The sequence below is a fragment of the Dreissena polymorpha genome, chromosome 7 (genome assembly GCF_020536995.1).
Source record: "Dreissena polymorpha isolate Duluth1 chromosome 7, UMN_Dpol_1.0, whole genome shotgun sequence".
In the NCBI taxonomy this organism is placed as follows: Eukaryota; Metazoa; Mollusca; class Bivalvia; order Myida; family Dreissenidae; genus Dreissena; species Dreissena polymorpha.
The window spans coordinates 99,969,668-99,983,370 of NC_068361.1; the positions used below are offsets into that span (position 1 = coordinate 99,969,668).

A 13,703-nucleotide genomic window follows, 5' to 3' on the forward strand; every position below is an offset into this window, starting at 1 on the left:
GTATATTTTTTGCATATGCAGAAAAACTAAATGGCATCAACCCCTTTACAAGTGTAATATGGTGTTAAACAAGTCCATAAAATCATCTGGAATATCGCGTAAATCTATATGCATTCTATAGGCAAAGAAGCCATTTTGGTGTTAGCTTGTCTAGTTTTCTTCCCGCTGAGCCACGTGATTAAGTTGGCGGAGCGATCACTGATAAGACGTCATGTCAATTGATCTACAAGTAAACTTTTGTTTTCAAACTTTATTTCAGGACTATTTAATTTGCCGAAGTAACAGTAATTAATTATCTTTGTTAGTTTTGTGATTTATTATTTGTTACCTGTGTAGGTCGGCGTGCCTTTCAATCGGTTTAAACCTACAATGCTTTTAATTGATTATTCTAAGCAATGGTTTGGAGCACTTCAATGTATTATGTTGTGTTATATAATATTTCTATTGATTGTATTGGCATATGTCTTAAATAAACGACTGCAGGAATGTTCTCCTGATAATGTTTCAAAAGTTTCATTATTCCTAAATTTAACACTAAAAATGTTTACATATTTTTCTTTTTCGTTTACAGAATTTATTAACATTACCAGAAAAAAGAAACTTATATTCAACTTGTAACACATTTTGATAACGCCTTTAATATGATGAAAACTGGAATGAGTTTCGCCCACGCCGCTTTTATCGATGTGAACAAAGGCACAAGCAGGGATTCAATAATCTTACGCTTACACTTGATCAGATGCTGTTTTGATGTTATTCAGAAACGTTAATTTGAATATGCCACTGTATTTATTGTTTTTCTTGCGAGTCTTGCTAAATATCTTTACAAATTATATTTTTCTCCAGACCTGTTTTCGCACCCATTTTGTTATTCTTATGTTTGTGGAATTTCTGAACAATTCGTTATTAATGTTATCTTAATGAAGGCATCCAGACTGTTAAATAACACATTGTGATTGATTATTTTGAACACACTCTACACAAACATTACTAGTCTAATAGGTTACGTACCAGTAAATTATTTAAGGTGCACATTTAAACAGCCTTTAACCTAGAGATTTAGTCTAAAAGCAAGTGGGTTGAAGGTTTTTCTATCAATAATGTTTTTTTGCCATTTTTAGTTTTCAGAAACATTTAATAGACCAATTCACGCGTGACGTCACGCGCACCTGCGTGTTTTTATCCGCGCCACTCTGGTAGGCAAAAGAAAGACACGATCAAAGAGGAGATATCGAGCATGATATTTATTGTCACGCTCTATATCTATATTAAATACATTATTTAATATATTTTGATATGTATACGATCATTTTTAGATTTTAGATTTAAACATCCCAAAAGTTGTTGTACTGTACTAAAACAAATAAGAATGAAAACAAACAATAAATAGACCGATTCCATGCACACAGCATATATTAACTTACCACTATGATAATCCATAATCCATCTGTTATTAAGTATGAACAATTGCTGCAACTAAAGAACAGGGTCTGAACTAATAACACTTTGTTTATGTGTTAAGGAATCTTTGAGTATCAGATCAAATTTGTTAAATCGTATAACGTAATTTACCAGTTGTTCATCTTATGTACCCCAATCAAAGACCTATCAATATACAAAGACCTATCAATATACAAAGATTAGTAACATCCATTCAGACCATTAGAAATTATTGGAAATTCGAGCGGCGGAACCGAGATCTAGATCACGTGACATCAATCGAGCAGACGACGCCATTTTTAAGCCGAGTCGGGTAAACAATTGCCATCATCGTTATCGTTTTCACACCTGTCTTTATTGACTTTAAGGTTAGTATTATCGAATATCAATTAACCACCCATCGCTGTATTGTATCAATAAGTGTAAACGTCAATAATTAATCTAATTACGATGTAACCGTGCAGATAATTTGGTTATTATATCGCTATATTGAAATACAACGTAGTGGCAAGCGGGTGGGGGACTGTTTCGCAAATCAGCTTCTTTTGACTATTTTCCATAGTCATTTACGAAGTAAGCTTAAAACAACTGAAAACTAAAGAATGTCTTGAATGTATTTAGCTTAATGTCGTCACCATAAAAAACCTTTTGTGATAAATTTATATAATGTTCGTTTTTCAACTTTTTGTGAGAGTATTTAATATAAAAAACACACACACACATACAGAACATATCTGTTGAGTGTAAATAAAAATTAAACAAATTGCAATATTCAGTTATTTTTTGGACAACAGACTGTAATTTCAAGCATAGATTTATTTATATTGAGAATGATTTATTTTTTGTCGTGAAACATATACTTAAAATTTAAGTTAATGTTCTGAAAGTTTTTTTGTGGTTGCAGTTTTGCATGCGAATACCTCAGAAATAGATTTGCCGCCTTTTTGTATAACTGCTGTTTATGGATAGATTTGGTTCATTTTGGACTTATTTCGTTTCATGTTCATATTGCTACATTGGTAGACTAAACTCATAGCACTACATTTAGTACACACTTGAATATCTCTTCTTGTAAGACATATACTTAAATGTTTCGGATATTGAAACATTGAGACGTGAAGACTTCAAAAATAGCTTGGACGCCTTTTTGTATAACTTTGCTATTTGTGGATAGATTTGGTTCATTTTGGACTTATTCTGTTTCATTTTCATATAACTACATTGGTAGACTTAACTCAAAGCACTATATTTAGTACACGCTTGAATATCTTTCTTGTAAGACATATACTTAAATGTTTCGGACATTGAAACATTGAGAAGGGAAGACTTCAAAATAGCATGGACGCCTTTTTGTATAACTCTGCTATTTGTGGATAGATTTGTTTCATTTTGGACTTATTTTGTTTTATTTTCATATTGCTACATTGGTAGACTTAACTCTTAGCACTATATTTAGTACACACTTGAATATCTCTTCTTGAAAGACATATACTTAAATGTTTCGGACATGTACACATTGAGAAGGGAAGACTTCAAAATTAGCTTGGACGCCTTTTTGTATAGCTTTGCTATTTGTGGATAGATTTGGTAAATTGTACACTTATTTTTTTTCATTTTCATATTGCTACATTGGTAGACTAAACTCATAGCACTATATTTAGTACACACTTGAATATCTCTTCTTGAAAGACATATACTTAAATGTTTCGGACATTGAAACATTGAGAAGGGAAGATTTCAAAAAAAGCATGGACGCCTTTTTGTATAACTCTGCTATTTGTGGATAGATTAATCATTTGTTTCATTTTGGACTTATTTTGTTTCATTTTCATATTGCTACATTGGTAGACAAAACTCTTAGCACTATATTTAGTACACACTTGAATATCTCTTCTTGAAAGACATATACTTAAATGTTTCAGACATTGAAACATTGAGAAGGGAAGATTTCAAAAAAAGCATGGACGCCTTTTTGTATAACTCTGCTATTTGTGGATAGATTTGTTTCATTTTGGACTTATTTTGTTTCATTTTCATATTGCTACATTGGTAGACAAAACTCTTAGCACTATATTTAGTACACACTTGAATATCTCTTCTTGAATGACATATACTTAAATGTTTCGGACATGTACACACTGAGAAGGGAAGACTTCAAAATTAGCTTGGACGCCTTTTTGTATAGCTTTTCTGTTTGTGGATAGATTTGGTTAATTGTAGACTTATTTTGTTTCATTTTCATATTGCTACATTGGTAGACTAAACTCATAGCACTATATTTAGCACACACTTGAATATCTCTTCTTGTAAGACATATACTTAAATGTTTCGGACATTGAAACATTGAGAAGGGAAGATTTCAAAAAAGCATGGACGCCTTTTTGTATAACTCTGATATTTGTGGATAGATTTGGTTAATTGTAGACTTATTTTGTTTCATTTTCATATTGCTTCAGTGGAAGACTAAACTCATAGCACTATATTTAGTACACACTTGAATATCTCTTCGTGTAAGACATACACTTACATGTTTCATACATTTACACATTGAGAAGGGAAGACTTCAAAAATAGCTTGGACACCTTTTTGAATAACTTTGCTATTTCAGGATAGATTTGGTTAATTGTAGCCTTTTTTTGTTTCATTTTCATATTGCTACATTGGTAGACTTAACTCATAGCACTTAATTTAGTGAACACTTGGATATCTCTTCTTGTATTACATATACTTAAATGTTTCGGACATGCATGCGTGTAGTGTCATCCCAGATAAGAATGTTCAGTCCGTACAGGCCAATGAGGGGTGACCATTTTCGCTTTAAAGTAATATTTCGATAATAAAGGAACATCGATCTGGGACGACACTTAACGCACATGCATTAATCTAATTTTTCCCAGAGGTTTCTCTGATATTGTCATAATAAGATTGTTTTGAGCTTGTAAAATGTTTGTTTTACTTCAATATGTTTTGCTTATTAAGGACTGAAGAACTTATTTTAATAAAATCGTCTTGAGAATTTTGCGAGTATATTTTGAATAAATGTGCACTTTTACACTCTTTTTAAAGTAAACAAATAACTAAATTAAAAAAAAATAATTTGGCTTTGATCATTGAACCGGAAAAAAACACTAATGCATAATCGGATAAATAAAACTAACGTCAGCATATGCATGTAACAACATTCGATATGGAGGTAAAAAGTGGATTTAACAGGACACAATAAGAAAGATGGTCTCGCTGGTTCAGTGAACTCTGATCTTCACAAAGATTATAATAAAACCTTTCCAATCAAATACGCCTATTGAAGGTTTTCTTACATTGGCAATCAGCGATTAAAACGAATTCAGAGGAATGAGAAAATAAAATGTCTCTTTAAAAGTATTGTTAACAATACCAATACTAAAGTTTTATGGTGCTAAGTGAATAACAATGCATGCGTAATTTTAAATGTCGATTCAGCAGACGGTTCATCGAGTGGGTATAATTTCCGATCAAACAGATATTACATGTAAATGAACTATAAAACATAAGTTTCGGACCAGGATAAAAGATCGGCCTTTGAAATGTTTACACTTTATAACAATGTTGATTTTAAATTATATGTAGTGGTTGATCCTCGTAGATTGCATTTTATGATACAATTTACTCTATATTAAAAGCAACGCTTTGTTATATGGTACGAGCGAATCAGAGCGATAGGTCTTTGCGAAACACCGTTATGGTTTATTGAAATCTGTGTTATATTGTTTTAACCTTGGTCAATAGTAAGTTGCGTCAATTGCTTATTCATCAATAATTTACAAGCGCAGGCCAAACCATTACGTATTTATAAGTAACCTTAACTAAAAATCATGAATCGTCAGAATTTCTTCTACAATTATTACTGCTTATATGTTTCTTCTGCTACTGCTGCTTTGCTGCTACAACTACTACTTCTTCTACAATTAATAAATATTTCTTCTTATGCTTCTGCTAAACATGAAAAACAAAACTGTTTATTGTGAATAAATTAATAAGTTCTGTTCTTATTTTTGTCTAAGAGGATACTAATGTTATGATTACGATTAGTATGTGGACGATTATTATTACATGTTCATACTTCAATTTCTCTCACGCATACTTTATGTTGATGAAACCATATCTGCACATATAATATGAACATTTATATGAACATTTATTTTTTGCAGGATGCCGCGGAAGAAACGCAGTAAGGGCTTTTGTACACAGAAGTACCTATGGAAAAAACCTAAGGTCACCTAAGGTCACAACCAGCACGGATGAAACAATACCTGCTCTATCGGATAAAACAATACCTGCTCTATCGGATGAAACAATACCTGCTCTATCGGATGAAATAAAACCTGCTCTATCGGATGAAACAATACCTGCTCTATCGGGATTGTCAAATGATTCATGTTCTGGCAACAGTCAAACATGTAGTAATGTTTATGTCCAAACCTGTGATGAGGGGAATGACCATGACTACTGTGTTCGTTTAGATGATGATTCAGGGTTGCTGAATACAGGATTCATTGATAATGGTCCAGACATAATGAACATGGAAGATGAGACGGACATTTTGAATCGTGAATTTTAGGAAGACTTTGAACAGAATGCAAATGGGAGAACGACACTAAATGAATGGGAGAGGTACCCAATATATTGTACATTGGATCTGTTTGAAGATTTTTTAGTGTGCTTTTATACGCAATAGGAAACACTTGCTGAATCCGCTGGTTTTCCGCATCATCAAACTCTTGTTTGCCGCTAGACGGCTGTGAACTCTTTCTGTATTCTGCAGCTGCAAGAAGTAATTAATATGAATAAACTATATGTATAATTTGTATTAGACTTGACCGTATTTATTTTGTTTTAATCTGTACAGATCTTGCAAATTATCCACATTGGTAACTTGTTTAACACAAAAATGTTACAGAAATGTTGTTCTTTCATTTTATGAATCTCGTTCTGAGAAAATTGGACATAATGTTTTTGCGTAAATTGTTATTCCAGATTAGCCTGTGCAGTTCATACAGGCTAACCAGGGACGACACTTTCCGCTTATATGACATTTTTCTTTTAAATAAAGTCTCTTCTTAGTAAGAAACCAATTTAGGCGTAAAGGGTCCTCCTTGATTAGCCTTGGTGGACTGCACAGGCTAAATCTGGGATGAAACTACGCACAAGCATTATGTCCAGTTTTCTCGAAACGCGACTCGTGTAATGAAACAACATTTCTTCAATAAAAAAGTATTTCGTTAATTTATTATTAACTTTTGTGTAATGTTGTATGTTGTTAAATATGCTATTAAACTATCAAATAATTTACATGCGTTTTTTCGTTCGTTAATTCTATGCAATGTTTACCCTCGATGGGGGATACGTTCTGCTTAGGTACTACGGTATACTTTTGCTCAATGCAATTCAGCATGGTCACCTTTATTGCTTTTAACGTATATAATAATTTGAATTTCTACAGAGAATTTAAATGTGTGCATAAGGCTACAAAATGCGAAAGAAGCATAGGAAAACGGGGCTTAACAACTTATTTACGTAATTTGTCCGTTTTTCCAAAGACGTATCAGTACATTGCTAGGTATTTGTTTTTTACTGTTTTTCTTACTTTAATGGTCTATTTCCTAAAACAAGAACTATTTTAATTACCGCTGTTTCGACTTCTGAATTTCAAAGAGATACATGGAAACCCGTTATAGCGTGCCTTTGAGATTTTTGTCATGCTTTTTCAAGACGTGACCCCGGAACCCGGAAATACTTTTATACTCCATTTTGCACTCTAGACAAATATAAATTGCAATTTGCTTTCCATTTAAATTATCAATAGCATCTTCGTCTGCTGTATATTCTCCTAAAATTTCATCGAGGTCTAAATCATCATCCCATGAAAAAAAATCGGTTTTGTTATATTTTGCCAGGTGAATATGTTGTACATGAAAAATGATTTGATATTCTTATGTTTAAACTAATACGTTTGTAGGAATGTTGTGTAGGTTAATCCGGGGGTCTGTCCCGGGGTCACGGGGCCTTATTTTGGAAAACCATGTTAAAAAAGGTGCGAAATCTGTCAACCTAATATGCAAGTGTACTAATCTGACACCTGTTGAAGCTATACTGGCCTGCTAACTTCCCGAGATTCTCCTTCAGTAGACGTTCAACTGGCGCCGGTTTTAATCTAAACAACCGTGAATGCTCCTTCAATATGTCTGAAAAGTGATTGAAATAACAAGAATGTGTAACTACTCGTTTCGTTTTATTACAATATTCTAGGCGTCTTCTTTGTTTAATCTCGGATCTTAAATAAACATGTTTATTAATAGATCAATGAATCTCTACGGAAATATCCATCAATAAACATTGTTTAATGATAGATCTTTGCTTCTAATAACTACAACAATTACTAATGTGTTAAAGGATTTTTCTTTTTAGCGTACATACAATATTTCCCGCATGCATGACTGCAAAATTGGACGCTTATTTGACTTAAAACTTTTGAATAAATAATTTTTGATGATATTTTCTTTGAACCGATGAATTAGTGACATTAAAATTAATTAAAGAATTTTATTATCATATAGATTATGTTTATTACATCGGTCATTTAATTATTTAAAGCAGTATTCTGTACCAACAAAGACACCAGCAAGGTACGTTCATTTGATTTGATAACCGTTCATATTTTGCGAATCAATCGACACGTTACTGACGATCTCGTTACAGACGAACTATTCGTTGTACCTAGCCTTTGGCCACGTGACTAAATCTCGTTCCCTCCGGGAGAAAATCCGCGATAACCCGATAACGCTTATCTTTGTATATTGATAGGTCTTTGACCCCAATATACATTTGATTTATTCATACTCGTGTTTGTTAAAATGTGTTTTCTGGCGCGTATCAATATCAACCACATGACTGTGATGTTGACGAGGAACATTGTGCAAGTCAACTAAAAAAAGTCTCCCAAAACATTGAACTAAATTTTGCAATTATATCATTCTGTAATCTGACTAAAGCTGATTACATCAATGCACACATTATAAACTCGGTAGTATTATTGGCAAAATATTTTATTTTTAAATGCAAACAGGAAAAAAAAACACCATACATTTATTTTCTTGTGTCCTTTTAATAATATAATTTAACAAGAGAATAAATCGCGACTACACAAAATAAATTACATATATTGTATATTCGTTGTGCGCTTTTTATGCTCAATGGGTACACCTACCATAAAAAAAGTAAATATACTTTGTGACATAGTTTCACCTAGCTTAAAGCAACATGTATACACTTTTTCCCTTGTATATATATAAAATATAATATAATAAAATATATATCGAAATTGAAAATGTTTATAACATATTTTTCACACCATCCATAGTCTTTATATATGCTATGTACCATAACTTATATCGGGAAAAAAGACAACATATATACTACTTTTGTGTATTTTTAAACATAATATTTTATGTACAAAATATATTATGTTGTCGATAGAAATAAAAAAGGAAATTACTAAAAAAAGTCTTGTCTGTCTGTCTAGGAAAACTAACACTTTGACACATTAAATAAATTAATTTAATTTAATTGGTTTGATTTGATTGTTTGCATCCATCTTAAAATCGTGTTAGCCTTTGAATTCCGGTGTTTAATTGCCCCCTTTGTTCGGCACAAGCCGATTATCTCGTTTTGATCAGATATTGTCCCTACTTAACTAACAGCAAAGTGTCATAAACTACAGCAGGGACCTATACAAACAATAGGTCCCTGACCACAGGTGGTATATGAAAGTTTGGTCATTAATCACAATTGATGATACCACCATGTCTTCTCTTTCTAGTAGTATTGAGCAGTTATTTGGGGTTGAGTAATATACCGCTAAAGTTCAACTGTTCAATTAGATATGCTACATATCGTAAAAAAATATAAAGTAATTTGTCCAGTATATATAATTAGAAAATGTACGCTGTGAAGATACTAGCCTGTTTACCGGTAATTTATAACAAAACGTATTTAATAATTGGTAAATGTACATATAATCATTAAACGTATTTAGCGGGTACCGGTTCATTAAAACTACGTCATTCCGTTTAAAGATTGAATGTTACGGCCATGCACAAACGACATCATGAAAACAAGAAATTACGTATGACTACCGGGGTAAATAATATTTACGAAAAATAAAAAGCAATATAGATATATATTATAAAATGTAAGATATTTGTCACTCATATACACTAGTTAAGAAATTTCAATATACATGAATTCACAGGTTAATTTGCATCATGTGAAGTTGTGTTTTTCAGTTGTATGTTACGATTCATCTATAGTGTTATTCACCCGAAAAACAAATCATCCAATTTAAAAGAAAATGAACATTTAAATACTGTCATGCACTTCGCTTTTAATAGGGTTTTGTTGTACAGTGTCAGATTTTAATGCACCCCTGTTCTTTCACTCATATTTTTTTATCACACTTTCATACTCATATAATTGATAATTATAATAATACAATGGGGTGCATTATTATTTTTTGTAATTTTTGAAATCCTTCTGCAAGAAATAAAACGGCTAATGCATAGCTTTGTTTTGTGAAATTGTCGGTGTTTAGTCTTCAGACCACATTTAACTTGATGCTAATGACTAACGAGTATATATTTTTTTATAGATAAGAATACATGTATTAATTAAACAATATTGATATTAAAAATGCAATATCTTTAATAGTATTTAGGTGTTATGATGTTGTTGTTAATGTTTTCGATATATTGACTGAACACGTGCCATTATCTATACGACATAATGTTTATCGTAACTGTACCCAGTGCTTTTGCCTACCAGCGCATCGCGCATGCGCGAAAATTCGGAATCAAAACAATAACAATGAATTGGTCTATAGACCAGTTTCACAATACGAACACTGTTGTTATTTTTAGATATCACGTGACGAGTCGAATCTCAGAACGAGGCGGAACGTGACAACTTTCTTTTCCTATGTTATGCGAATGGTGGAGCATATCGAGCAGTTGACTTTATGTTTTACATTCGGGACGGTTATAACATTATTACAGTATGTGTTAAGTCAATAAATTGATAAATACTTCTTAAATAAACACTATAACAACCATAATAATAATTCAACTACATACTATCTAGTACAATTAGAAAATATTTTTAAATTTTATCTCATCTTTATACAAATACGTATAAACCATTAACACATCAGAGTAAAGGTGGTCTGAAGACCTTACATCGATAATTGCTCAAAACAAAGATATATATATATAAGCCGCATAATAAAAAGTATTATATGATTATAATTCTCAAACGTATGGGTGTGTTGGTGTGCGCTATTTTTCATGAACTGTCGAACTTGTAAGCGGTGAATCAACCAAAGGACTATAAACGTGAAGTACTTGACACTATTTAAATTGTATGTTAATTTTCTTTTACATTAAATAAAATTTATTTAACAGTGTATGACAATATTGAAGAATCATTATATACAAGTGAAGCACACGGACGTGGTGGAAATTGAACTGTCCAAACATGTATAATGTCAGATAACAAAGTGAGACTAGCGGCTGCTCGATTGATGTCACGTGATATTGATCTCGTTTTCGTTGCGCTAATACTAATTCAGTATTGGCCAAACTGTAAACGATGAAAAGAGACAATATGGTATACCACTTAATTTCAGTAATGGTGATATCAATCTCATGAAACATGTGCACGAACACAACCGTGTGTGAACAAAGGAAACAATGGCAATTAGTAATGTATGCTTTGAGAATATGATCAGGTTCGTGTTGTTTCATAAATATCCTTTGGAAATTTTTATTTATTTGTGCATACATTATTAGATAAACACATGTCCATTTATGAATTGTTTGATGTATGTATCATGATATGATTTTAGCTAATTATTTGTTTACCAACACAATACACAGATGGTATATACCATTATGCTTTTTTCGTAAAGTGGTTCATATTCGAGGCGTACAATATCAGATCGGTGTCAGACGACAATATTATATTCGTAGCATTCAATAAAAACATCACCTGTTTCAAGTAATTGTTTCCAATGATGAGCAGACACGCATGTGCTACAATGCTCTTATGTTACAAAGGACATTTTTAGATTTCTATATGATATATCATATAACTGTTATGCAACATATGTGTATAGATTATTGGGATGTCGCATTATATCAAATATCACCAACACATTGTCTATATATAATTGAATGTTTGTATTGTATTGTATGTAATTGAGACTAAAATAAAGAATAAATCTTCATGTCTTACTCTTCACTACGATGGTTATTCACAAAAAGCCTCTTCGATTCCTTTCTTAGGCATACCATCATGATTATAAGTTTAATAAAGAACAACAAATCAACTTCGTATGCGGTCCCAATTGTTTTATTCCGTTCAGTTTTGTATCACTTATTCTAGTAAATGTACATAAGTAACGAATGTAATGGTAATTTTTACAAAATCTTATACATTTAATTATAGCAACAATTGAGTATTTGACTTTTAATAACTCTAAGAAATGACATTGCAATACCACTACCACGAGAAGACACGGGGGTATCATAAATTATGTGGAAATGACCAGACGTCCGCAACATGTGGTTTATGACCCCTTGTTGTTATTTAGAATGTGTCGGCACAGTATCTGATCATAACGAGATAATGGGTTTGTGCTGAACACAGGGACAATTAAACAACAGATATACCAATAAACAAGATTATTGATAGATCTTTGATAAAACACCTCGATAAAAAGGCTCAAACTAACAGTGTCAAAATTTGTGCAAACATGTGAATAAAAACAAGTACTTTAATCAAGAAAATGTATATACATGTATTGACACCTAAAATGGGAAGTAGATATTTACTGACGATGTCATCTTGTGTTGACAATATCGTAACGTCAAAAGCGTGATGGGTTGAAATTAGATGCGGCATTGCGTGGTATTATAAACGGCATCACGTTCCGCCTCGTTCTGGAATTCAGCGAGTCACGTGACTTCGCGCTCTTATCAATTTTGGCTTATTGTGAAAAGGGTATATTGAAATTCGGCTGGGAACGACTTTTTGAACCATATGGTCAAAATAAAGATTAAATAGATTAACATAAATGTTTGATCGGTGAAGGAGCGTGCATGACACTTATATAATTTCGATTCACAAACAGAAAAACAAAAGCCATTCACTAATGTTATGGTATTGGTTAAAACTCCTCTATGAAACACGTTGTCAAAAACTGAGAAAAGTTTTGGAAATCTTGACATAACATCGATATCGTATGATTGTACAACTAACAAGAAATGAGATGATTGTACAACTTACATGAAATGATAATGAAATTGAAAAAAAAAAGATAAACCTCTCTTCCATTATGTACCACACATTTACACAATCAATAAAAATGTGTTTTTATAATTCTTTCACGAAAACTGACATTTCAAGTGTGAAATGTGTTTAAAAAAGTAATACCAACACACAGTGAACACCATTTGTCCGTATTATTATCCACACACAGTATAAACTGACACTCAGATGTAAACTTGGTAAGCCGAGGTTGAATAAGGATCGGCAAAAAAAATCATTTGTGAGTACCTGCCATGATACAAATTCAAATGATGGATTATTTAGAAGCAACATTTTACAAACACATCAATAATACAGCACTTCAGATATGGCATCAGACTTGTCGACAACTTGTTGAAATTTTAATTTATATGACATGCAACCGTTAGATAAATGGTTATTTCTTTCTCATTTAACGTAATCTTTGTGACAATAACAACACTAATTATTGATAAAACTGTTATTCTGAAGATAAAGAGTATTGTTTTATACAATTTGTTTTTGAAGGTACCAGATATGCACAGTAAACAGAGCATGGTTAATATTTTAAATTAAAAATTGATAAAACGTATAATGGTTATTATTACTTGAGAATACGTGTATGAGGTGAAGGCGCCATAATATTGAAACCAAGAATGATCTCGTTGGTTACACGGCTTCCTCTTCCATGGCATGACTGTTTAATCACGAGCGTGAACATGTATGCTTTCATTAAAATAAATATCATACCTCTTTACAAGAGTTAACAAATTTTAGTTAACATTAATATATAAAATTCATTTTATTTTCTTCATAGTAATGAATCCTGTTACAATCTAAATGAGATACTAACATGCCAAAATAATATGTGCACATATTAAATTTGT

The 13,703-nt window shown here is 31.9% G+C and overlaps 1 long non-coding RNA gene across 1 annotated transcript; it reads left to right on the forward strand.

The window, feature by feature from the left end:
• Positions 1-1,621: 1,621 nt before the first annotated feature.
• On the forward strand, positions 1,622-6,768 carry LOC127837977 (uncharacterized). The gene is made up of 2 exons (XR_008029571.1): positions 1,622-1,808; positions 5,628-6,768. It is a non-coding gene; the product is annotated as an uncharacterized LOC127837977 (long non-coding RNA).
• The last annotated feature ends 6,935 nt before the right edge of the window (positions 6,769-13,703 follow it).